At 47.7% G+C, this 22,954-nt stretch overlaps 15 non-coding genes across 15 annotated transcripts; all 15 read right to left on the bottom strand.

The window, feature by feature from the left end:
- Positions 1-999: 999 nt before the first annotated feature.
- Positions 1,000-1,190, bottom strand: LOC142724882 (U2 spliceosomal RNA). Its single transcript, XR_012876350.1, has one exon. It is a non-coding gene; the product is annotated as a U2 spliceosomal RNA (small nuclear RNA).
- Positions 1,191-2,474: 1,284 nt separating this feature from the next.
- Positions 2,475-2,665, bottom strand: LOC142724881 (U2 spliceosomal RNA). The gene has a single exon (XR_012876349.1). It is a non-coding gene; the product is annotated as a U2 spliceosomal RNA (small nuclear RNA).
- Positions 2,666-3,957: 1,292 nt separating this feature from the next.
- On the bottom strand, positions 3,958-4,148 carry LOC142724880 (U2 spliceosomal RNA). Its single transcript, XR_012876348.1, has one exon. It is a non-coding gene; the product is annotated as a U2 spliceosomal RNA (small nuclear RNA).
- Positions 4,149-5,421: 1,273 nt separating this feature from the next.
- LOC142724879 (U2 spliceosomal RNA) lies at positions 5,422-5,612 on the bottom strand. Its single transcript, XR_012876347.1, has one exon. It is a non-coding gene; the product is annotated as a U2 spliceosomal RNA (small nuclear RNA).
- A 1,296-nt stretch (positions 5,613-6,908) lies between these two features.
- On the bottom strand, positions 6,909-7,099 carry LOC142724878 (U2 spliceosomal RNA). The gene has a single exon (XR_012876346.1). It is a non-coding gene; the product is annotated as a U2 spliceosomal RNA (small nuclear RNA).
- A 1,292-nt stretch (positions 7,100-8,391) lies between these two features.
- Positions 8,392-8,582, bottom strand: LOC142724877 (U2 spliceosomal RNA). The gene has a single exon (XR_012876345.1). It is a non-coding gene; the product is annotated as a U2 spliceosomal RNA (small nuclear RNA).
- A 1,284-nt stretch (positions 8,583-9,866) lies between these two features.
- Positions 9,867-10,057, bottom strand: LOC142724874 (U2 spliceosomal RNA). The gene has a single exon (XR_012876343.1). It is a non-coding gene; the product is annotated as a U2 spliceosomal RNA (small nuclear RNA).
- Positions 10,058-11,337: 1,280 nt separating this feature from the next.
- Positions 11,338-11,528, bottom strand: LOC142724873 (U2 spliceosomal RNA). Its single transcript, XR_012876342.1, has one exon. It is a non-coding gene; the product is annotated as a U2 spliceosomal RNA (small nuclear RNA).
- Positions 11,529-12,836: 1,308 nt separating this feature from the next.
- On the bottom strand, positions 12,837-13,027 carry LOC142724872 (U2 spliceosomal RNA). The gene has a single exon (XR_012876341.1). It is a non-coding gene; the product is annotated as a U2 spliceosomal RNA (small nuclear RNA).
- Positions 13,028-14,331: 1,304 nt separating this feature from the next.
- On the bottom strand, positions 14,332-14,522 carry LOC142724871 (U2 spliceosomal RNA). The gene has a single exon (XR_012876340.1). It is a non-coding gene; the product is annotated as a U2 spliceosomal RNA (small nuclear RNA).
- A 1,296-nt stretch (positions 14,523-15,818) lies between these two features.
- On the bottom strand, positions 15,819-16,009 carry LOC142724870 (U2 spliceosomal RNA). Its single transcript, XR_012876339.1, has one exon. It is a non-coding gene; the product is annotated as a U2 spliceosomal RNA (small nuclear RNA).
- Positions 16,010-17,275: 1,266 nt separating this feature from the next.
- Positions 17,276-17,466, bottom strand: LOC142724869 (U2 spliceosomal RNA). The gene has a single exon (XR_012876338.1). It is a non-coding gene; the product is annotated as a U2 spliceosomal RNA (small nuclear RNA).
- Positions 17,467-18,754: 1,288 nt separating this feature from the next.
- LOC142724868 (U2 spliceosomal RNA) lies at positions 18,755-18,945 on the bottom strand. The gene has a single exon (XR_012876337.1). It is a non-coding gene; the product is annotated as a U2 spliceosomal RNA (small nuclear RNA).
- Positions 18,946-20,245: 1,300 nt separating this feature from the next.
- LOC142724867 (U2 spliceosomal RNA) lies at positions 20,246-20,436 on the bottom strand. Its single transcript, XR_012876336.1, has one exon. It is a non-coding gene; the product is annotated as a U2 spliceosomal RNA (small nuclear RNA).
- A 1,296-nt stretch (positions 20,437-21,732) lies between these two features.
- On the bottom strand, positions 21,733-21,923 carry LOC142724866 (U2 spliceosomal RNA). The gene has a single exon (XR_012876335.1). It is a non-coding gene; the product is annotated as a U2 spliceosomal RNA (small nuclear RNA).
- Positions 21,924-22,954: the final 1,031 nt, after the last annotated feature.

Below are 22,954 nucleotides of genomic sequence, written 5' to 3'. Positions count from 1 at the left end.
CCCACAGCCACCCCTTGTTCCTTCACACCTTGTATCAGCTGTAATCCAGTCCAGTCCAGTGCTGCCTGCTGAGCAGCACTGACCAACACTGCCTGGGCCCAGGCTTTTATCTCTGAGGCCCCATTATGATGTCAGAAAGCTGGCTCTGGAATCCTGAGGGCTCCACTATGACACGTGCAAAGTTCCGTCTGAACTTTATATAAGACGGTGAGGCTCAGTCAGTCACTCAGTGTTGCCTGAGAGGGCAACACTGCAACAGCCGGCCGCCAGGCTGTCTTTTTTTTGCACAGCTAGTTGCCTCCAGGAGGCCACAAGAGGGAGACAAGGGACTGCAAAATGGAAAATAGGCATCCACCAACTTTACAGACAACTTCTCCTTGCTCCTACAACCTCCATCCTTGCACAGTTTGTTATTCTTCTAGGTAACATAGTAACAAATCCAAATTGCTGCTCTCTTTGTAGGCAAGCAAGGCTTTGTTGCAACTGCAATTCTTACTTCTTCTTGAAATGTAGGGACGACAGTACATTCCATCACATCCATCTAGTGTACACAGGTAGGTCCATTGTGGCGGGCAGGCGAGCGGGCGGGCTGCTTTATTGGCTGTTTGCTGTTCCCCTACTCCACTCCACTATTTGACTGTTGTGCTGCATCAATCAATCAATCAATCAATCAATCAATCAATCAATCAATCAATCAATCAGTGGCTGGCTCAGGTGCAGCTCTTTAACTTACCTAAAAGGGAGGGCGGAGAGAAGACAAGGAAGGTGAATGAGGTGTTCCAATGTGAAATGCCGGAAACACAGAAACACAGACGACACACAACAAGAGGTGGCAATCTATTCATTAATTGCATTTAATCAATGAGCTCATTATCACTCATGCATTGTCCAACAGGTGTTGAAATAATGGGATTAAAAGGGGAGATCCCTTCAGAAAGACAGAAACAATAGCAAAGACAAAAAACACTTTTGGAATCTGCTTTTAGTCAACACATAAGGAAAGGGTGCACCGGTCCTGGAAATACTGCAATACCAGGTCAATGCGTGGAGTGGACAGAGCAAGCTCTATTTCCATCTCCCTGTTCTAAAAATCCATTTAATATATGGTCCCCAGATAGGGGACGTATCAGATATTAAACTGATAAGAACAGATACTACACTTGATCTTAGCCAAAAGGCCGAGAAGCGATAACCCGAACGGGCCGCGCGTTGCCCGAGCCTGCCCGATACTGCTGTTCAGCCCTTGCAGCGATTCAGCCTACTTCTAGGCAATTCCATGGGGCCCTGCAGGCTCACACACTCACAGCTACACGGGAGGTGAATAAAGGCCGGAGAGGAAGCCAGACAGGATTTGCTTCTTTTGCTTGCACCACAATGCAGTGCTGAAAGAGGAGGAATCTACATAAAAACGCCTTCCTGGCAACGCCCAAATGCCCTGCTGCCATGCAGATAAACACTGGCAGCGGCAGCAAGTGCATGCCCACAGCCACCCCTTGTTCCTTCACACCTTGTATCAGCTGTAATCCAGTCCAGTCCAGTGCTGCCTGCTGAGCAGCACTGACCAACACTGCCTGGGCCCAGGCTTTTATCTCTGAGGCCCCATTATGATGTCAGAAAGCTGGCTCTGGAATCCTGAGGGCTCCACTATGACACGTGCAAAGTTCCGTCTGAACTTTATATAAGACGGTGAGGCTCAGTCAGTCACTCAGTGTTGCCTGAGAGGGCAACACTGCAACAGCCGGCCGCCAGGCTGTCTTTTTTTTGCACAGCTAGTTGCCTCCAGGAGGCCACAAGAGGGAGACAAGGGACTGCAAAATGGAAAATAGGCATCCACCAACTTTACAGACAACTTCTCCTTGCTCCTACAACCTCCATACTTGCACAGTTTGTTATTCTTCTAGGTAACATAGTAACAAATCCAAATTGCTGCTCTCTTTGTAGGCAAGCAAGGCTTTGTTGCAACTGCAATTCTTACTTCTTCTTGAAATGTAGGGACGACAGTACATTCCATCACATCCATCTAGTGTACACAGGTAGGTCCATTGTGGCGGGCAGGCGAGCGGGCGGGCTGCTTTATTGGCTGTTTGCTGTTCCCCTACTCCACTCCACTATTTGACTGTTGTGCTGCATCAATCAATCAATCAATCAATCAATCAATCAATCAATCAATCAATCAGTGGCTGGCTCAGGTGCAGCTCTTTAACTTACCTAAAAGGGAGGGCGGAGAGAAGACAAGGAAGGTGAATGAGGTGTTCCAATGTGAAATGCCGGAAACACAGAAACACAGACGACACACAACAAGAGGTGGCAATCTATTCATTAATTGCATTTAATCAATGAGCTCATTATCACTCATGCATTGTCCAACAGGTGTTGAAATAATGGGATTAAAAGGGGAGATCCCTTCAGAAAGACAGAAACAATAGCAAAGACAAAAAACACTTTTGGAATCTGCTTTTAGTCAACACATAAGGAAAGGGTGCACCGGTCCTGGAAATACTGCAATACCAGGTCAATGCGTGGAGTGGACAGAGCAAGCTCTATTTCCATCTCCCTGTTCTAAAAATCCATTTAATATATGGTCCCCAGATAGGGGACGTATCAGATATTAAACTGATAAGAACAGATACTACACTTGATCTTAGCCAAAAGGCCGAGAAGCGATAACCCGAACGGGCCGCGCGTTGCCCGAGCCTGCCCGATACTGCTGTTCAGCCCTTGCAGCGATTCAGCCTACTTCTAGGCAATTCCATGGGGTCCTGCAGGCTCACACACTCACAGCTACACGGGAGGTGAATAAAGGCCGGAGAGGAAGCCAGACAGGATTTGCTTCTTTTGCTTGCACCACAATGCAGTGCTGAAAGAGGAGGAATCTACATAAAAACGCCTTCCTGGCAACGCCCAAATGCCCTGCTGCCATGCAGATAAACACTGGCAGCGGCAGCAAGTGCATGCCCACAGCCACCCCTTGTTCCTTCACACCTTGTATCAGCTGTAATCCAGTCCAGTCCAGTGCTGCCTGCTGAGCAGCACTGACCAACACTGCCTGGGCCCAGGCTTTTATCTCTGAGGCCCCATTATGATGTCAGAAAGCTGGCTCTGGAATCCTGAGGGCTCCACTATGACACGTGCAAAGTTCCGTCTGAACTTTATATAAGACGGTGAGGCTCAGTCAGTCACTTAGTGTTGCCTGAGAGGGCAACACTGCAACAGCCGGCCGCCAGGCTGTCTTTTTTTTGCACAGCTAGTTGCCTCCAGGAGGCCACAAGAGGGAGACAAGGGACTGCAAAATGGAAAATAGGCATCCACCAACTTTACAGACAACTTCTCCTTGCTCCTACAACCTCCATCCTTGCACAGTTTGTTATTCTTCTAGGTAACATAGTAACAAATCCAAATTGCTGCTCTCTTTGTAGGCAAGCAAGGCTTTGTTGCAACTGCAATTCTTACTTCTTCTTGAAATGTAGGGACGACAGTACATTCCATCACATCCATCTAGTGTACACAGGTAGGTCCATTGTGGCGGGCAGGCGAGCGGGCGGGCTGCTTTATTGGCTGTTTGCTGTTCCCCTACTCCACTCCACTATTTGACTGTTGTGCTGCATCAATCAATCAATCAATCAATCAATCAATCAATCAATCAATCAATCAATCAATCAGTGGCTGGCTCAGGTGCAGCTCTTTAACTTATCTAAAAGGGAGGGCGGAGAGAAGACAAGGAAGGTGAATGAGGTGTTCCAATGTGAAATGCCGGAAACACAGAAACACAGACGACACACAACAAGAGGTGGCAATCTATTCATTAATTGCATTTAATCAATGAGCTCATTATCACTCATGCATTGTCCAACAGGTGTTGAAATAATGGGATTAAAAGGGGAGATCCCTTCAGAAAGACAGAAACAATAGCAAAGACAAAAAACACTTTTGGAATCTGCTTTTAGTCAACACATAAGGAAAGGGTGCACCGGTCCTGGAAATACTGCAATACCAGGTCAATGCGTGGAGTGGACAGAGCAAGCTCTATTTCCATCTCCCTGTTCTAAAAATCCATTTAATATATGGTCCCCAGATAGGGGACGTATCAGATATTAAACTGATAAGAACAGATACTACACTTGATCTTAGCCAAAAGGCCGAGAAGCGATAACCCGAACGGGCCGCGCGTTGCCCGAGCCTGCCCGATACTGCTGTTCAGCCCTTGCAGCGATTCAGCCTACTTCTAGGCAATTCCATGGGGCCCTGCAGGCTCACACACTCACAGCTACACGGGAGGTGAATAAAGGCCGGAGAGGAAGCCAGACAGGATTTGCTTCTTTTGCTTGCACCACAATGCAGTGCTGAAAGAGGAGGAATCTACATAAAAACGCCTTCCTGGCAACGCCCAAATGCCCTGCTGCCATGCAGATAAACACTGGCAGCGGCAGCAAGTGCATGCCCACAGCCACCCCTTGTTCCTTCACACCTTGTATCAGCTGTAATCCAGTCCAGTCCAGTGCTGCCTGCTGAGCAGCACTGACCAACACTGCCTGGGCCCAGGCTTTTATCTCTGAGGCCCCATTATGATGTCAGAAAGCTGGCTCTGGAATCCTGAGGGCTCCACTATGACACGTGCAAAGTTCCGTCTGAACTTTATATAAGACGGTGAGGCTCAGTCAGTCACTCAGTGTTGCCTGAGAGGGCAACACTGCAACAGCCGGCCGCCAGGCTGTCTTTTTTTTGCACAGCTAGTTGCCTCCAGGAGGCCACAAGAGGGAGACAAGGGACTGCAAAATGGAAAATAGGCATCCACCAACTTTACAGACAACTTCTCCTTGCTCCTACAACCTCCATCCTTGCACAGTTTGTTATTCTTCTAGGTAACATAGTAACAAATCCAAATTGCTGCTCTCTTTGTAGGCAAGCAAGGCTTTGTTGCAACTGCAATTCTTACTTCTTCTTGAAATGTAGGGACGACAGTACATTCCATCACATCCATCTAGTGTACACAGGTAGGTCCATTGTGGCGGGCAGGCGAGCGGGCGGGCTGCTTTATTGGCTGTTTGCTGTTCCCCTACTCCACTCCACTATTTGACTGTTGTGCTGCATCAATCAATCAATCAATCAATCAATCAATCAATCAAGTGGCTGGCTCAGGTGCAGCTCTTTAACTTACCTAAAAGGGAGGGCGGAGAGAAGACAAGGAAGGTGAATGAGGTGTTCCAATGTGAAATGCCGGAAACACAGAAACACAGACGACACACAACAAGAGGTGGCAATCTATTCATTAATTGCATTTAATCAATGAGCTCATTATCACTCATGCATTGTCCAACAGGTGTTGAAATAATGGGATTAAAAGGGGAGATCCCTTCAGAAAGACAGAAACAATAGCAAAGACAAAAAACACTTTTGGAATCTGCTTTTAGTCAACACATAAGGAAAGGGTGCACCGGTCCTGGAAATACTGCAATACCAGGTCAATGCGTGGAGTGGACAGAGCAAGCTCTATTTCCATCTCCCTGTTCTAAAAATCCATTTAATATATGGTCCCCAGATAGGGGACGTATCAGATATTAAACTGATAAGAACAGATACTACACTTGATCTTAGCCAAAAGGCCGAGAAGCGATAACCCGAACGGGCCGCGCGTTGCCCGAGCCTGCCCGATACTGCTGTTCAGCCCTTGCAGCGATTCAGCCTACTTCTAGGCAATTCCATGGGGCCCTGCAGGCTCACACACTCACAGCTACACGGGAGGTGAATAAAGGCCGGAGAGGAAGCCAGACAGGATTTGCTTCTTTTGCTTGCACCACAATGCAGTGCTGAAAGAGAAGGAATCTACATAAAAACGCCTTCCTGGCAACGCCCAAATGCCCTGCTGCCATGCAGATAAACACTGGCAGCGGCAGCAAGTGCATGCCCACAGCCAACCCTTGTTCCTTCACACCTTGTATCAGCTGTAATCCAGTCCAGTCCAGTGCTGCCTGCTGAGCAGCACTGACCAACACTGCCTGGGCCCAGGCTTTTATCTCTGAGGCCCCATTATGATGTCAGAAAGCTGGCTCTGGAATCCTGAGGGCTCCACTATGACACGTGCAAAGTTCCGTCTGAACTTTATATAAGACTGTGAGGCTCAGTCAGTCACTCAGTGTTGCCTGAGAGGGCAACACTGCAACAGCCGGCCGCCAGGCTGTCTTTTTTTTGCACAGCTAGTTGCCTCCAGGAGGCCACAAGAGGGAGACAAGGGACTGCAAAATGGAAAATAGGCATCCACCAACTTTACAGACAACTTCTCCTTGCTCCTACAACCTCCATCCTTGCACAGTTTGTTATTCTTCTAGGTAACATAGTAACAAATCCAAATTGCTGCTCTCTTTGTAGGCAAGCAAGGCTTTGTTGCAACTGCAATTCTTACTTCTTCTTGAAATGTAGGGACGACAGTACATTCCATCACATCCATCTAGTGTACACAGGTAGGTCCATTGTGGCGGGCAGGCGAGCGGGCGGGCTGCTTTATTGGCTGTTTGCTGTTCCCCTACTCCACTCCACTATTTGACTGTTGTGCTGCATCAATCAATCAATCAATCAATCAATCAATCAATCAATCAATCAATCAATCAATCGATCAGTGGCTGGCTCAGGTGCAGCTCTTTAACTTACCTAAAAGGGAGGGCGGAGAGAAGACAAGGAAGGTGAATGAGGTGTTCCAATGTGAAATGCCGGAAACACAGAAACACAGACGACACACAACAAGAGGTGGCAATCTATTCATTAATTGCATTTAATCAATGAGCTCATTATCACTCATGCATTGTCCAACAGGTGTTGAAATAATGGGATTAAAAGGGGAGATCCCTTCAGAAAGACAGAAACAATAGCAAAGACAAAAAACACTTTTGGAATCTGCTTTTAGTCAACACATAAGGAAAGGGTGCACCGGTCCTGGAAATACTGCAATACCAGGTCAATGCGTGGAGTGGACAGAGCAAGCTCTATTTCCATCTCCCTGTTCTAAAAATCCATTTAATATATGGTCCCCAGATAGGGGACGTATCAGATATTAAACTGATAAGAACAGATACTACACTTGATCTTAGCCAAAAGGCCGAGAAGCGATAACCCGAACGGGCCGCGCGTTGCCCGAGCCTGCCCGATACTGCTGTTCAGCCCTTGCAGCGATTCAGCCTACTTCTAGGCAATTCCATGGGGCCCTGCAGGCTCACACACTCACAGCTACACGGGAGGTGAATAAAGGCCGGAGAGGAAGCCAGACAGGATTTGCTTCTTTTGCTTGCACCACAATGCAGTGCTGAAAGAGGAGGAATCTACATAAAAACGCCTTCCTGGCAACGCCCAAATGCCCTGCTGCCATGCAGATAAACACTGGCAGCGGCAGCAAGTGCATGCCCACAGCCACCCCTTGTTCCTTCACACCTTGTATCAGCTGTAATCCAGTCCAGTCCAGTGCTGCCTGCTGAGCAGCACTGACCAACACTGCCTGGGCCCAGGCTTTTATCTCTGAGGCCCCATTATGATGTCAGAAAGCTGGCTCTGGAATCCTGAGGGCTCCACTATGACACGTGCAAAGTTCCGTCTGAACTTTATATAAGACGGTGAGGCTCAGTCAGTCACTCAGTGTTGCCTGAGAGGGCAACACTGCAACAGCCGGCCGCCAGGCTGTCTTTTTTTTGCACAGCTAGTTGCCTCCAGGAGGCCACAAGAGGGAGACAAGGGACTGCAAAATGGAAAATAGGCATCCACCAACTTTACAGACAACTTCTCCTTGCTCCTACAACCTCCATCCTTGCACAGTTTGTTATTCTTCTAGGTAACATAGTAACAAATCCAAATTGCTGCTCTCTTTGTAGGCAAGCAAGGCTTTGTTGCAACTGCAATTCTTACTTCTTCTTGAAATGTAGGGACGACAGTACATTCCATCACATCCATCTAGTGTACACAGGTAGGTCCATTGTGGCGGGCAGGCGAGCGGGCGGGCTGCTTTATTGGCTGTTTGCTGTTCCCCTACTCCACTCCACTATTTGACTGTTGTGCTGCATCAATCAATCAATCAATCAATCAATCAATCAATCAATCAATCAATCAATCAATCAGTGGCTGGCTCAGGTGCAGCTCTTTAACTTACCTAAAAGGGAGGGCGGAGAGAAGACAAGGAAGGTGAATGAGGTGTTCCAATGTGAAATGCCGGAAACACAGAAACACAGACGACACACAACAAGAGGTGGCAATCTATTCATTAATTGCATTTAATCAATGAGCTCATTATCACTCATGCATTGTCCAACAGGTGTTGAAATAATGGGATTAAAAGGGGAGATCCCTTCAGAAAGACAGAAACAATAGCAAAGACAAAAAACACTTTTGGAATCTGCTTTTAGTCAACACATAAGGAAAGGGTGCACCGGTCCTGGAAATACTGCAATACCAGGTCAATGCGTGGAGTGGACAGAGCAAGCTCTATTTCCATCTCCCTGTTCTAAAAATCCATTTAATATATGGTCCCCAGATAGGGGACGTATCAGATATTAAACTGATAAGAACAGATACTACACTTGATCTTAGCCAAAAGGCCGAGAAGCGATAACCCGAACGGGCCGCGCGTTGCCCGAGCCTGCCCGATACTGCTGTTCAGCCCTTGCAGCGATTCAGCCTACTTCTAGGCAATTCCATGGGGCCCTGCAGGCTCACACACTCACAGCTACACGGGAGGTGAATAAAGGCCGGAGAGGAAGCCAGACAGGATTTGCTTCTTTTGCTTGCACCACAATGCAGTGCTGAAAGAGGAGGAATCTACATAAAAACGCCTTCCTGGCAACGCCCAAATGCCCTGCTGCCATGCAGATAAACACTGGCAGCGGCAGCAAGTGCATGCCCACAGCCACCCCTTGTTCCTTCACACCTTGTATCAGCTGTAATCCATTCCAGTCCAGTGCTGCCTGCTGAGCAGCACTGACCAACACTGCCTGGGCCCAGGCTTTTATCTCTGAGGCCCCATTATGATGTCAGAAAGCTGGCTCTGGAATCCTGAGGGCTCCACTATGACACGTGCAAAGTTCCGTCTGAACTTTATATAAGACGGTGAGGCTCAGTCAGTCACTCAGTGTTGCCTGAGAGGGCAACACTGCAACAGCCGGCCGCCAGGCTGTCTTTTTTTTGCACAGCTAGTTGCCTCCAGGAGGCCACAAGAGGGAGACAAGGGACTGCAAAATGGAAAATAGGCATCCACCAACTTTACAGACAACTTCTCCTTGCTCCTACAACCTCCATCCTTGCACAGTTTGTTATTCTTCTAGGTAACATAGTAACAAATCCAAATTGCTGCTCTCTTTGTAGGCAAGCAAGGCTTTGTTGCAACTGCAATTCTTACTTCTTCTTGAAATGTAGGGACGACAGTACATTCCATCACATCCATCTAGTGTACACAGGTAGGTCCATTGTGGCGGGCAGGCGAGCGGGCGGGCTGCTTTATTGGCTGTTTGCTGTTCCCCTACTCCACTCCACTATTTGACTGTTGTGCTGCATCAATCAATCAATCAATCAATCAATCAATCAATCAATCAATCAATCAGTGGCTGGCTCAGGTGCAGCTCTTTAACTTACCTAAAAGGGAGGGCGGAGAGAAGACAAGGAAGGTGAATGAGGTGTTCCAATGTGAAATGCCGGAAACACAGAAACACAGACGACACACAACAAGAGGTGGCAATCTATTCATTAATTGCATTTAATCAATGAGCTCATTATCACTCATGCATTGTCCAACAGGTGTTGAAATAATGGGATTAAAAGGGGAGATCCCTTCAGAAAGACAGAAACAATAGCAAAGACAAAAAACACTTTTGGAATCTGCTTTTAGTCAACACATAAGGAAAGGGTGCACCGGTCCTGGAAATACTGCAATACCAGGTCAATGCGTGGAGTGGACAGAGCAAGCTCTATTTCCATCTCCCTGTTCTAAAAATCCATTTAATATATGGTCCCCAGATAGGGGACGTATCAGATATTAAACTGATAAGAACAGATACTACACTTGATCTTAGCCAAAAGGCCGAGAAGCGATAACCCGAACGGGCCGCGCGTTGCCCGAGCCTGCCCGATACTGCTGTTCAGCCCTTGCAGCGATTCAGCCTACTTCTAGGCAATTCCATGGGGCCCTGCAGGCTCACACACTCACAGCTACACGGGAGGTGAATAAAGGCCGGAGAGGAAGCCAGACAGGATTTGCTTCTTTTGCTTGCACCACAATGCAGTGCTGAAAGAGGAGGAATCTACATAAAAACGCCTTCCTGGCAACGCCCAAATGCCCTGCTGCCATGCAGATAAACACTGGCAGCGGCAGCAAGTGCATGCCCACAGCCACCCCTTGTTCCTTCACACCTTGTATCAGCTGTAATCCAGTCCAGTCCAGTGCTGCCTGCTGAGCAGCACTGACCAACACTGCCTGGGCCCAGGCTTTTATCTCTGAGGCCCCATTATGATGTCAGAAAGCTGGCTCTGGAATCCTGAGGGCTCCACTATGACACGTGCAAAGTTCCGTCTGAACTTTATATAAGACGGTGAGGCTCAGTCAGTCACTCAGTGTTGCCTGAGAGGGCAACACTGCAACAGCCGGCCGCCAGGCTGTCTTTTTTTTGCACAGCTAGTTGCCTCCAGGAGGCCACAAGAGGGAGACAAGGGACTGCAAAATGGAAAATAGGCATCCACCAACTTTACAGACAACTTCTCCTTGCTCCTACAACCTCCATCCTTGCACAGTTTGTTATTCTTCTAGGTAACATAGTAACAAATCCAAATTGCTGCTCTCTTTGTAGGCAAGCAAGGCTTTGTTGCAACTGCAATTCTTACTTCTTCTTGAAATGTAGGGACGACAGTACATTCCATCACATCCATCTAGTGTACACAGGTAGGTCCATTGTGGCGGGCAGGCGAGCGGGCGGGCTGCTTTATTGGCTGTTTGCTGTTCCCCTAACTCCACTATTTGACTGTTGTGCTGCATCAATCAATCAATCAATCAATCAATCAATCAATCAATCAATCAATCAGTGGCTGGCTCAGGTGCAGCTCTTTAACTTACCTAAAAGGGAGGGCGGAGAGAAGACAAGGAAGGTGAATGAGGTGTTCCAATGTGAAATGCCGGAAACACAGAAACACAGACGACACACAACAAGAGGTGGCAATCTATTCATTAATTGCATTTAATCAATGAGCTCATTATCACTCATGCATTGTCCAACAGGTGTTGAAATAATGGGATTAAAAGGGGAGATCCCTTCAGAAAGACAGAAACAATAGCAAAGACAAAAAACACTTTTGGAATCTGCTTTTAGTCAACACATAAGGAAAGGGTGCACCGGTCCTGGAAATACTGCAATACCAGGTCAATGCGTGGAGTGGACAGAGCAAGCTCTATTTCCATCTCCCTGTTCTAAAAATCCATTTAATATATGGTCCCCAGATAGGGGACGTATCAGATATTAAACTGATAAGAACAGATACTACACTTGATCTTAGCCAAAAGGCCGAGAAGCGATAACCCGAACGGGCCGCGCGTTGCCCGAGCCTGCCCGATACTGCTGTTCAGCCCTTGCAGCGATTCAGCCTACTTCTAGGCAATTCCATGGGGCCCTGCAGGCTCACACACTCACAGCTACACGGGAGGTGAATAAAGGCCGGAGAGGAAGCCAGACAGGATTTGCTTCTTTTGCTTGCACCACAATGCAGTGCTGAAAGAGGAGGAATCTACATAAAAACGCCTTCCTGGCAACGCCCAAACGCCCAAATGCCCTGCTGCCATGCAGATAAACACTGGCAGCGGCAGCAAGTGCATGCCCACAGCCACCCCTTGTTCCTTCACACCTTGTATCAGCTGTAATTCAGTCCAGTCCAGTGCTGCCTGCTGAGCAGCACTGACCAACACTGCCTGGGCCCAGGCTTTTATCTCTGAGGCCCCATTATGATGTCAGAAAGCTGGCTCTGGAATCCTGAGGGCTCCACTATGACACGTGCAAAGTTCCGTCTGAACTTTATATAAGACGGTGAGGCTCAGTCAGTCACTCAGTGTTGCCTGAGAGGGCAACACTGCAACAGCCGGCCGCCAGGCTGTCTTTTTTTTGCACAGCTAGTTGCCTCCAGGAGGCCACAAGAGGGAGACAAGGGACTGCAAAATGGAAAATAGGCATCCACCAACTTTACAGACAACTTCTCCTTGCTCCTACAACCTCCATCCTTGCACAGTTTGTTATTCTTCTAGGTAACATAGTAACAAATCCAAATTGCTGCTCTCTTTGTAGGCAAGCAAGGCTTTGTTGCAACTGCAATTCTTACTTCTTCTTGAAATGTAGGGACGACAGTACATTCCATCACATCCATCTAGTGTACACAGGTAGGTCCATTGTGGCGGGCAGGCGAGCGGGCGGGCTGCTTTATTGGCTGTTTGCTGTTCCCCTACTCCACTCCACTATTTGACTGTTGTGCTGCATCAATCAATCAATCAATCAATCAATCAATCAATCAATCAATCAATCAATCAATCAATCAATCAGTGGCTGGCTCAGGTGCAGCTCTTTAACTTACCTAAAAGGGAGGGCGGAGAGAAGACAAGGAAGGTGAATGAGGTGTTCCAATGTGAAATGCCGGAAACACAGAAACACAGACGACACACAACAAGAGGTGGCAATCTATTCATTAATTGCATTTAATCAATGAGCTCATTATCACTCATGCATTGTCCAACAGGTGTTGAAATAATGGGATTAAAAGGGGAGATCCCTTCAGAAAGACAGAAACAATAGCAAAGACAAAAAACACTTTTGGAATCTGCTTTTAGTCAACACATAAGGAAAGGGTGCACCGGTCCTGGAAATACTGCAATACCAGGTCAATGCGTGGAGTGGACAGAGCAAGCTCTATTTCCATCTCCCTGTTCTAAAAATCCATTTAATATATGGTCCCCAGATAGGGGACGTATCAGATATTAAACTGATAAGAACAGATACTACACTTGATCTTAGCCAAAAGGCCGAGAAGCGATAACCCGAACGGGCCGCGCGTTGCCCGAGCCTGCCCGATACTGCTGTTCAGCCCTTGCAGCGATTCAGCCTACTTCTAGGCAATTCCATGGGGCCCTGCAGGCTCACACACTCACAGCTACACGGGAGGTGAATAAAGGCCGGAGAGGAAGCCAGACAGGATTTGCTTCTTTTGCTTGCACCACAATGCAGTGCTGAAAGAGGAGGAATCTACATAAAAACGCCTTCCTGGCAACGCCCAAATGCCCTGCTGCCATGCAGATAAACACTGGCAGCGGCAGCAAGTGCATGCCCACAGCCACCCCTTGTTCCTTCACACCTTGTATCAGCTGTAATCCAGTCCAGTCCAGTGCTGCCTGCTGAGCAGCACTGACCAACACTGCCTGGGCCCAGGCTTTTATCTCTGAGGCCCCATTATGATGTCAGAAAGCTGGCTCTGGAATCCTGAGGGCTCCACTATGACACGTGCAAAGTTCCGTCTGAACTTTATATAAGACGGTGAGGCTCAGTCAGTCACTCAGTGTTGCCTGAGAGGGCAACACTGCAACAGCCGGCCGCCAGGCTGTCTTTTTTTTGCACAGCTAGTTGCCTCCAGGAGGCCACAAGAGGGAGACAAGGGACTGCAAAATGGAAAATAGGCATCCACCAACTTTACAGACAACTTCTCCTTGCTCCTACAACCTCCATCCTTGCACAGTTTGTTATTCTTCTAGGTAACATAGTAACAAATCCAAATTGCTGCTCTCTTTGTAGGCAAGCAAGGCTTTGTTGCAACTGCAATTCTTACTTCTTCTTGAAATGTAGGGACGACAGTACATTCCATCACATCCATCTAGTGTACACAGGTAGGTCCATTGTGGCGGGCAGGCGAGCGGGCGGGCTGCTTTATTGGCTGTTTGCTGTTCCCCTACTCCACTCCACTATTTGACTGTTGTGCTGCATCAATCAATCAATCAATCAATCAATCAATCAATCAATCAATCAATCAATCAATCAATCAATCAATCAGTGGCTGGCTCAGGTGCAGCTCTTTAACTTACCTAAAAGGGAGGGCGGAGAGAAGACAAGGAAGGTGAATGAGGTGTTCCAATGTGAAATGCCGGAAACACAGAAACACAGACGACACACAACAAGAGGTGGCAATCTATTCATTAATTGCATTTAATCAATGAGCTCATTATCACTCATGCATTGTCCAACAGGTGTTGAAATAATGGGATTAAAAGGGGAGATCCCTTCAGAAAGACAGAAACAATAGCAAAGACAAAAAACACTTTTGGAATCTGCTTTTAGTCAACACATAAGGAAAGGGTGCACCGGTCCTGGAAATACTGCAATACCAGGTCAATGCGTGGAGTGGACAGAGCAAGCTCTATTTCCATCTCCCTGTTCTAAAAATCCATTTAATATATGGTCCCCAGATAGGGGACGTATCAGATATTAAACTGATAAGAACAGATACTACACTTGATCTTAGCCAAAAGGCCGAGAAGCGATAACCCGAACGGGCCGCGCGTTGCCCGAGCCTGCCCGATACTGCTGTTCAGCCCTTGCAGCGATTCAGCCTACTTCTAGGCAATTCCATGGGGCCCTGCAGGCTCACACACTCACAGCTACACGGGAGGTGAATAAAGGCCGGAGAGGAAGCCAGACAGGATTTGCTTCTTTTGCTTGCACCACAATGCAGTGCTGAAAGAGGAGGAATCTACATAAAAACGCCTTCCTGGCAACGCCCAAATGCCCTGCTGCCATGCAGATAAACACTGGCAGCGGCAGCAAGTGCATGCCCACAGCCACCCCTTGTTCCTTCACACCTTGTATCAGCTGTAATCCAGTCCAGTCCAGTGCTGCCTGCTGAGCAGCACTGACCAACACTGCCTGGGCCCAGGCTTTTATCTCTGAGGCCCCATTATGATGTCAGAAAGCTGGCTCTGGAATCCTGAGGGCTCCACTATGACACGTGCAAAGTTCCGTCTGAACTTTATATAAGACGGTGAGGCTCAGTCAGTCACTCAGTGTTGCCTGAGAGGGCAACACTGCAACAGCCGGCCGCCAGGCTGTCTTTTTTTTGCACAGCTAGTTGCCTCCAGGAGGCCACAAGAGGGAGACAAGGGACTGCAAAATGGAAAATAGGCATCCACCAACTTTACAGACAACTTCTCCTTGCTCCTACAACCTCCATCCTTGCACAGTTTGTTATTCTTCTAGGTAACATAGTAACAAATCCAAATTGCTGCTCTCTTTGTAGGCAAGCAAGGCTTTGTTGCAACTGCAATTCTTACTTCTTCTTGAAATGTAGGGACGACAGTACATTCCATCACATCCATCTAGTGTACACAGGTAGGTCCATTGTGGCGGGCAGGCGAGCGGGCGGGCTGCTTTATTGGCTGTTTGCTGTTCCCCTACTCCACTCCACTATTTGACTGTTGTGCTGCATCAATCAATCAATCAATCAATCAATCAATCAATCAATCAATCAATCAATCAATCAATCAGTGGCTGGCTCAGGTGCAGCTCTTTAACTTACCTAAAAGGGAGGGCGGAGAGAAGACAAGGAAGGTGAATGAGGTGTTCCAATGTGAAATGCCGGAAACACAGAAACACAGACGACACACAACAAGAGGTGGCAATCTATTCATTAATTGCATTTAATCAATGAGCTCATTATCACTCATGCATTGTCCAACAGGTGTTGAAATAATGGGATTAAAAGGGGAGATCCCTTCAGAAAGACAGAAACAATAGCAAAGACAAAAAACACTTTTGGAATCTGCTTTTAGTCAACACATAAGGAAAGGGTGCACCGGTCCTGGAAATACTGCAATACCAGGTCAATGCGTGGAGTGGACAGAGCAAGCTCTATTTCCATCTCCCTGTTCTAAAAATCCATTTAATATATGGTCCCCAGATAGGGGACGTATCAGATATTAAACTGATAAGAACAGATACTACACTTGATCTTAGCCAAAAGGCCGAGAAGCGATAACCCGAACGGGCCGCGCGTTGCCCGAGCCTGCCCGATACTGCTGTTCAGCCCTTGCAGCGATTCAGCCTACTTCTAGGCAATTCCATGGGGCCCTGCAGGCTCACACACTCACAGCTACACGGGAGGTGAATAAAGGCCGGAGAGGAAGCCAGACAGGATTTGCTTCTTTTGCTTGCACCACAATGCAGTGCTGAAAGAGGAGGAATCTACATAAAAACGCCTTCCTGGCAACGCCCAAATGCCCTGCTGCCATGCAGATAAACACTGGCAGCGGCAGCAAGTGCATGCCCACAGCCACCCCTTGTTCCTTCACACCTTGTATCAGCTGTAATCCAGTCCAGTCCAGTGCTGCCTGCTGAGCAGCACTGACCAACACTGCCTGGGCCCAGGCTTTTATCTCTGAGGCCCCATTATGATGTCAGAAAGCTGGCTCTGGAATCCTGAGGGCTCCACTATGACACGTGCAAAGTTCCGTCTGAACTTTATATAAGACGGTGAGGCTCAGTCAGTCACTCAGTGTTGCCTGAGAGGGCAACACTGCAACAGCCGGCCGCCAGGCTGTCTTTTTTTTGCACAGCTAGTTGCCTCCAGGAGGCCACAAGAGGGAGACAAGGGACTGCAAAATGGAAAATAGGCATCCACCAACTTTACAGACAACTTCTCCTTGCTCCTACAACCTCCATCCTTGCACAGTTTGTTATTCTTCTAGGTAACATAGTAACAAATCCAAATTGCTGCTCTCTTTGTAGGCAAGCAAGGCTTTGTTGCAACTGCAATTCTTACTTCTTCTTGAAATGTAGGGACGACAGTACATTCCATCACATCCATCTAGTGTACACAGGTAGGTCCATTGTGGCGGGCAGGCGAGCGGGCGGGCTGCTTTATTGGCTGTTTGCTGTTCCCCTACTCCACTCCACTATTTGACTGTTGTGCTGCATCAATCAATCAATCAATCAATCAATCAATCAATCAATCAATCAATCAATCAATCAGTGGCTGGCTCAGGTGCAGCTCTTTAACTTACCTAAAAGGGAGGGCGGAGAGAAGACAAGGAAGGTGAATGAGGTGTTCCAATGTGAAATGCCGGAAACACAGAAACACAGAATTCATTAATTGCATTTAATCAATGAGCTCATTATCACTCATGCATTGTCCAACAGGTGTTGAAATAATGGGATTAAAAGGGGAGATCCCTTCAGAAAGACAGAAACAATAGCAAAGACAAAAAACACTTTTGGAATCTGCTTTTAGTCAACACATAAGGAAAGGGTGCACCGGTCCTGGAAATACTGCAATACCAGGTCAATGCGTGGAGTGGACAGAGCAAGCTCTATTTCCATCTCCCTGTTCTAAAAATCCATTTAATATATGGTCCCCAGATAGGGGACGTATCAGATATTAAACTGATAAGAACAGATACTACACTTGATCTTAGCCAAAAGGCCGAGAAGCGATAACCCGAACGGGCCGCGCGTTGCCCGAGCCTGCCCGATACTGCTGTTCAGCCCTTGCAGCGATTCAGCCTACTTCTAGGCAATTCCATGGGGCCCTGCAGGCTCACACACTCACAGCTACACGGGAGGTGAATAAAGGCCGGAGAGGAAGCCAGACAGGATTTGCTTCTTTTGCTTGCACCACAATGCAGTGCTGAAAGAGGAGGAATCTACATAAAAACGCCTTCCTGGCAACGCCCAAATGCCCTGCTGCCATGCAGATAAACACTGGCAGCGGCAGCAAGTGCATGCCCACAGCCACCCCTTGTTCCTTCACACCTTGTATCAGCTGTAATCCAGTCCAGTCCAGTGCTGCCTGCTGAGCAGCACTGACCAACACTGCCTGGGCCCAGGCTTTTATCTCTGAGGCCCCATTATGATGTCAGAAAGCTGGCTCTGGAATCCTGAGGGCTCCACTATGACACGTGCAAAGTTCCGTCTGAACTTTATATAAGACGGTGAGGCTCAGTCAGTCACTCAGTGTTGCCTGAGAGGGCAACACTGCAACAGCCGGCCGCCAGGCTGTCTTTTTTTTGCACAGCTAGTTGCCTCCAGGAGGCCACAAGAGGGAGACAAGGGACTGCAAAATGGAAAATAGGCATCCACCAACTTTACAGACAACTTCTCCTTGCTCCTACAACCTCCATCCTTGCACAGTTTGTTATTCTTCTAGGTAACATAGTAACAAATCCAAATTGCTGCTCTCTTTGTAGGCAAGCAAGGCTTTGTTGCAACTGCAATTCTTACTTCTTCTTGAAATGTAGGGACGACAGTACATTCCATCACATCCATCTAGTGTACACAGGTAGGTCCATTGTGGCGGGCAGGCGAGCGGGCGGGCTGCTTTATTGGCTGTTTGCTGTTCCCCTACTCCACTCCACTATTTGACTGTTGTGCTGCATCAATCAATCAATCAATCAATCAATCAATCAATCAATCAATCAATCAATCAATCAGTGGCTGGCTCAGGTGCAGCTCTTTAACTTACCTAAAAGGGAGGGCGGAGAGAAGACAAGGTGAATGAGGTGTTCCAATGTGAAATGCCGGAAACACAGAAACACAGACGACACACAACAAGAGGTGGCAATCTATTCATTAATTGCATTTAATCAATGAGCTCATTATCACTCATGCATTGTCCAACAGGTGTTGAAATAATGGGATTAAAAGGGGAGATCCCTTCAGAAAGACAGAAACAATAGCAAAGACAAAAAACACTTTTGGAATCTGCTTTTAGTCAACACATAAGGAAAGGGTGCACCGGTCCTGGAAATACTGCAATACCAGGTCAATGCGTGGAGTGGACAGAGCAAGCTCTATTTCCATCTCCCTGTTCTAAAAATCCATTTAATATATGGTCCCCAGATAGGGGACGTATCAGATATTAAACTGATAAGAACAGATACTACACTTGATCTTAGCCAAAAGGCCGAGAAGCGATAACCCGAACGGGCCGCGCGTTGCCCGAGCCTGCCCGATACTGCTGTTCAGCCCTTGCAGCGATTCAGCCTACTTCTAGGCAATTCCATGGGGCCCTGCAGGCTCACACACTCACAGCTACACGGGAGGTGAATAAAGGCCGGAGAGGAAGCCAGACAGGATTTGCTTCTTTTGCTTGCACCACAATGCAGTGCTGAAAGAGGAGGAATCTACATAAAAACGCCTTCCTGGCAACGCCCAAATGCCCTGCTGCCATGCAGATAAACACTGGCAGCGGCAGCAAGTGCATGCCCACAGCCACCCCTTGTTCCTTCACACCTTGTATCAGCTGTAATCCAGTCCAGTCCAGTGCTGCCTGCTGAGCAGCACTGACCAACACTGCCTGGGCCCAGGCTTTTATCTCTGAGGCCCCATTATGATGTCAGAAAGCTGGCTCTGGAATCCTGAGGGCTCCACTATGACACGTGCAAAGTTCCGTCTGAACTTTATATAAGACGGTGAGGCTCAGTCAGTCACTCAGTGTTGCCTGAGAGGGCAACACTGCAACAGCCGGCCGCCAGGCTGTCTTTTTTTTGCACAGCTAGTTGCCTCCAGGAGGCCACAAGAGGGAGACAAGGGACTGCAAAATGGAAAATAGGCATCCACCAACTTTACAGACAACTTCTCCTTGCTCCTACAACCTCCATCCTTGCACAGTTTGTTATTCTTCTAGGTAACATAGTAACAAATCCAAATTGCTGCTCTCTTTGTAGGCAAGCAAGGCTTTGTTGCAACTGCAATTCTTACTTCTTCTTGAAATGTAGGGACGACAGTACATTCCATCACATCCATCTAGTGTACACAGGTAGGTCCATTGTGGCGGGCAGGCGAGCGGGCGGGCTGCTTTATTGGCTGTTTGCTGTTCCCCTACTCCACTCCACTATTTGACTGTTGTGCTGCATCAATCAATCAATCAATCAATCAATCAATCAATCAATCAATCAATCAATCAATCAATCAATCAGTGGCTGGCTCAGGTGCAGCTCTTTAACTTACCTAAAAGGGAGGGCGGAGAGAAGACAAGGAAGGTGAATGAGGTGTTCCAATGTGAAATGCCGGAAACACAGAAACACAGACGACACACAACAAGAGGTGGCAATCTATTCATTAATTGCATTTAATCAATGAGCTCATTATCACTCATGCATTGTCCAACAGGTGTTGAAATAATGGGATTAAAAGGGGAGATCCCTTCAGAAAGACAGAAACAATAGCAAAGACAAAAAACACTTTTGGAATCTGCTTTTAGTCAACACATAAGGAAAGGGTGCACCGGTCCTGGAAATACTGCAATACCAGGTCAATGCGTGGAGTGGACAGAGCAAGCTCTATTTCCATCTCCCTGTTCTAAAAATCCATTTAATATATGGTCCCCAGATAGGGGACGTATCAGATATTAAACTGATAAGAACAGATACTACACTTGATCTTAGCCAAAAGGCCGAGAAGCGATAACCCGAACGGGCCGCGCGTTGCCCGAGCCTGCCCGATACTGCTGTTCAGCCCTTGCAGCGATTCAGCCTACTTCTAGGCAATTCCATGGGGCCCTGCAGGCTCACACACTCACAGCTACACGGGAGGTGAATAAAGGCCGGAGAGGAAGCCAGACAGGATTTGCTTCTTTTGCTTGCACCACAATGCAGTGCTGAAAGAGGAGGAATCTACATAAAAACGCCTTCCTGGCAACGCCCAAATGCCCTGCTGCCATGCAGATAAACACTGGCAGCGGCAGCAAGTGCATGCCCACAGCCACCCCTTGTTCCTTCACACCTTGTATCAGCTGTAATCCAGTCCAGTCCAGTGCTGCCTGCTGAGCAGCACTGACCAACACTGCCTGGGCCCAGGCTTTTATCTCTGAGGCCCCATTATGATGTCAGAAAGCTGGCTCTGGAATCCTGAGGGCTCCACTATGACACGTGCAAAGTTCCGTCTGAACTTTATATAAGACGGTGAGGCTCAGTCAGTCACTCAGTGTTGCCTGAGAGGGCAACACTGCAACAGCCGGCCGCCAGGCTGTCTTTTTTTTGCACAGCTAGTTGCCTCCAGGAGGCCACAAGAGGGAGACAAGGGACTGCAAAATGGAAAATAGGCATCCACCAACTTTACAGACAACTTCTCCTTGCTCCTACAACCTCCATCCTTGCACAGTTTGTTATTCTTCTAGGTAACATAGTAACAAATCCAAATTGCTGCTCTCTTTGTAGGCAAGCAAGGCTTTGTTGCAACTGCAATTCTTACTTCTTCTTGAAATGTAGGGACGACAGTACATTCCATCACATCCATCTAGTGTACACAGGTAGGTCCATTGTGGCGGGCAGGCGAGCGGGCGGGCTGCTTTATTGGCTGTTTGCTGTTCCCCTACTCCACTCCACTATTTGACTGTTGTGCTGCATCAATCAATCAATCAATCAATCAATCAATCAATCAATCAATCAATCAATCAATCAATCAGTGGCTGGCTCAGGTGCAGCTCTTTAACTTACCTAAAAGGGAGGGCGGAGAGAAGACAAGGAAGGTGAATGAGGTGTTCCAATGTGAAATGCCGGAAACACAGAAACACAGACGACACACAACAAGAGGTGGCAATCTATTCATTAATTGCATTTAATCAATGAGCTCATTATCACTCATGCATTGTCCAACAGGTGTTGAAATAATGGGATTAAAAGGGGAGATCCCTTCAGAAAGACAGAAACAATAGCAAAGACAAAAAACACTTTTGGAATCTGCTTTTAGTCAACACATAAGGAAAGGGTGCACCGGTCCTGGAAATACTGCAATACCAGGTCAATGCGTGGAGTGGACAGAGCAAGCTCTATTTCCATCTCCCTGTTCTAAAAATCCATTTAATATATGGTCCCCAGATAGGGGACGTATCAGATATTAAACTGATAAGAACAGATACTACACTTGATCTTAGCCAAAAGGCCGAGAAGCGATAACCCGAACGGGCCGCGCGTTGCCCGAGCCTGCCCGATACTGCTGTTCAGCCCTTGCAGCGATTCAGCCTACTTCTAGGCAATTCCATGGGGCCCTGCAGGCTCACACACTCACAGCTACACGGGAGGTGAATAAAGGCCGGAGAGGAAGCCAGACAGGATTTGCTTCTTTTGCTTGCACCACAATGCAGTGCTGAAAGAGGAGGAATCTACATAAAAACGCCTTCCTGGCAACGCCCAAATGCCCTGCTGCCATGCAGATAAACACTGGCAGCGGCAGCAAGTGCATGCCCACAGCCACCCCTTGTTCCTTCACACCTTGTATCAGCTGTAATCCAGTCCAGTCCAGTGCTGCCTGCTGAGCAGCACTGACCAACACTGCCTGGGCCCAGGCTTTTATCTCTGAGGCCCCATTATGATGTCAGAAAGCTGGCTCTGGAATCCTGAGGGCTCCACTATGACACGTGCAAAGTTCCGTCTGAACTTTATATAAGACGGTGAGGCTCAGTCAGTCACTCAGTGTTGCCTGAGAGGGCAACACTGCAACAGCCGGCCGCCAGGCTGTCTTTTTTTTGCACAGCTAGTTGCCTCCAGGAGGCCACAAGAGGGAGACAAGGGACTGCAAAATGGAAAATAGGCATCCACCAACTTTACAGACAACTTCTCCTTGCTCCTACAACCTCCATCCTTGCACAGTTTGTTATTCTTCTAGGTAACATAGTAACAAATCCAAATTGCTGCTCTCTTTGTAGGCAAGCAAGGCTTTGTTGCAACTGCAATTCTTACTTCTTCTTGAAATGTAGGGACGACAGTACATTCCATCACATCCATCTAGTGTACACAGGTAGGTCCATTGTGGCGGGCAGGCGAGCGGGCGGGCTGCTTTATTGGCTGTTTGCTGTTCCCCTACTCCACTCCACTATTTGACTGTTGTGCTGCATCAATCAATCAATCAATCAATCAATCAATCAATCAATCAATCAATCAATCAGTGGCTGGCTCAGGTGCAGCTCTTTAACTTACCTAAAAGGG

The sequence above is a fragment of the Rhinoderma darwinii genome, unplaced genomic scaffold (assembly GCF_050947455.1).
Source record: "Rhinoderma darwinii isolate aRhiDar2 unplaced genomic scaffold, aRhiDar2.hap1 Scaffold_593, whole genome shotgun sequence".
Classification (NCBI taxonomy): Eukaryota; Metazoa; Chordata; class Amphibia; order Anura; family Rhinodermatidae; genus Rhinoderma; species Rhinoderma darwinii.
The sequence above is the reverse complement of the archived record's forward strand: the minus strand, read 5'-3'. Positions and strand labels throughout refer to the sequence as shown.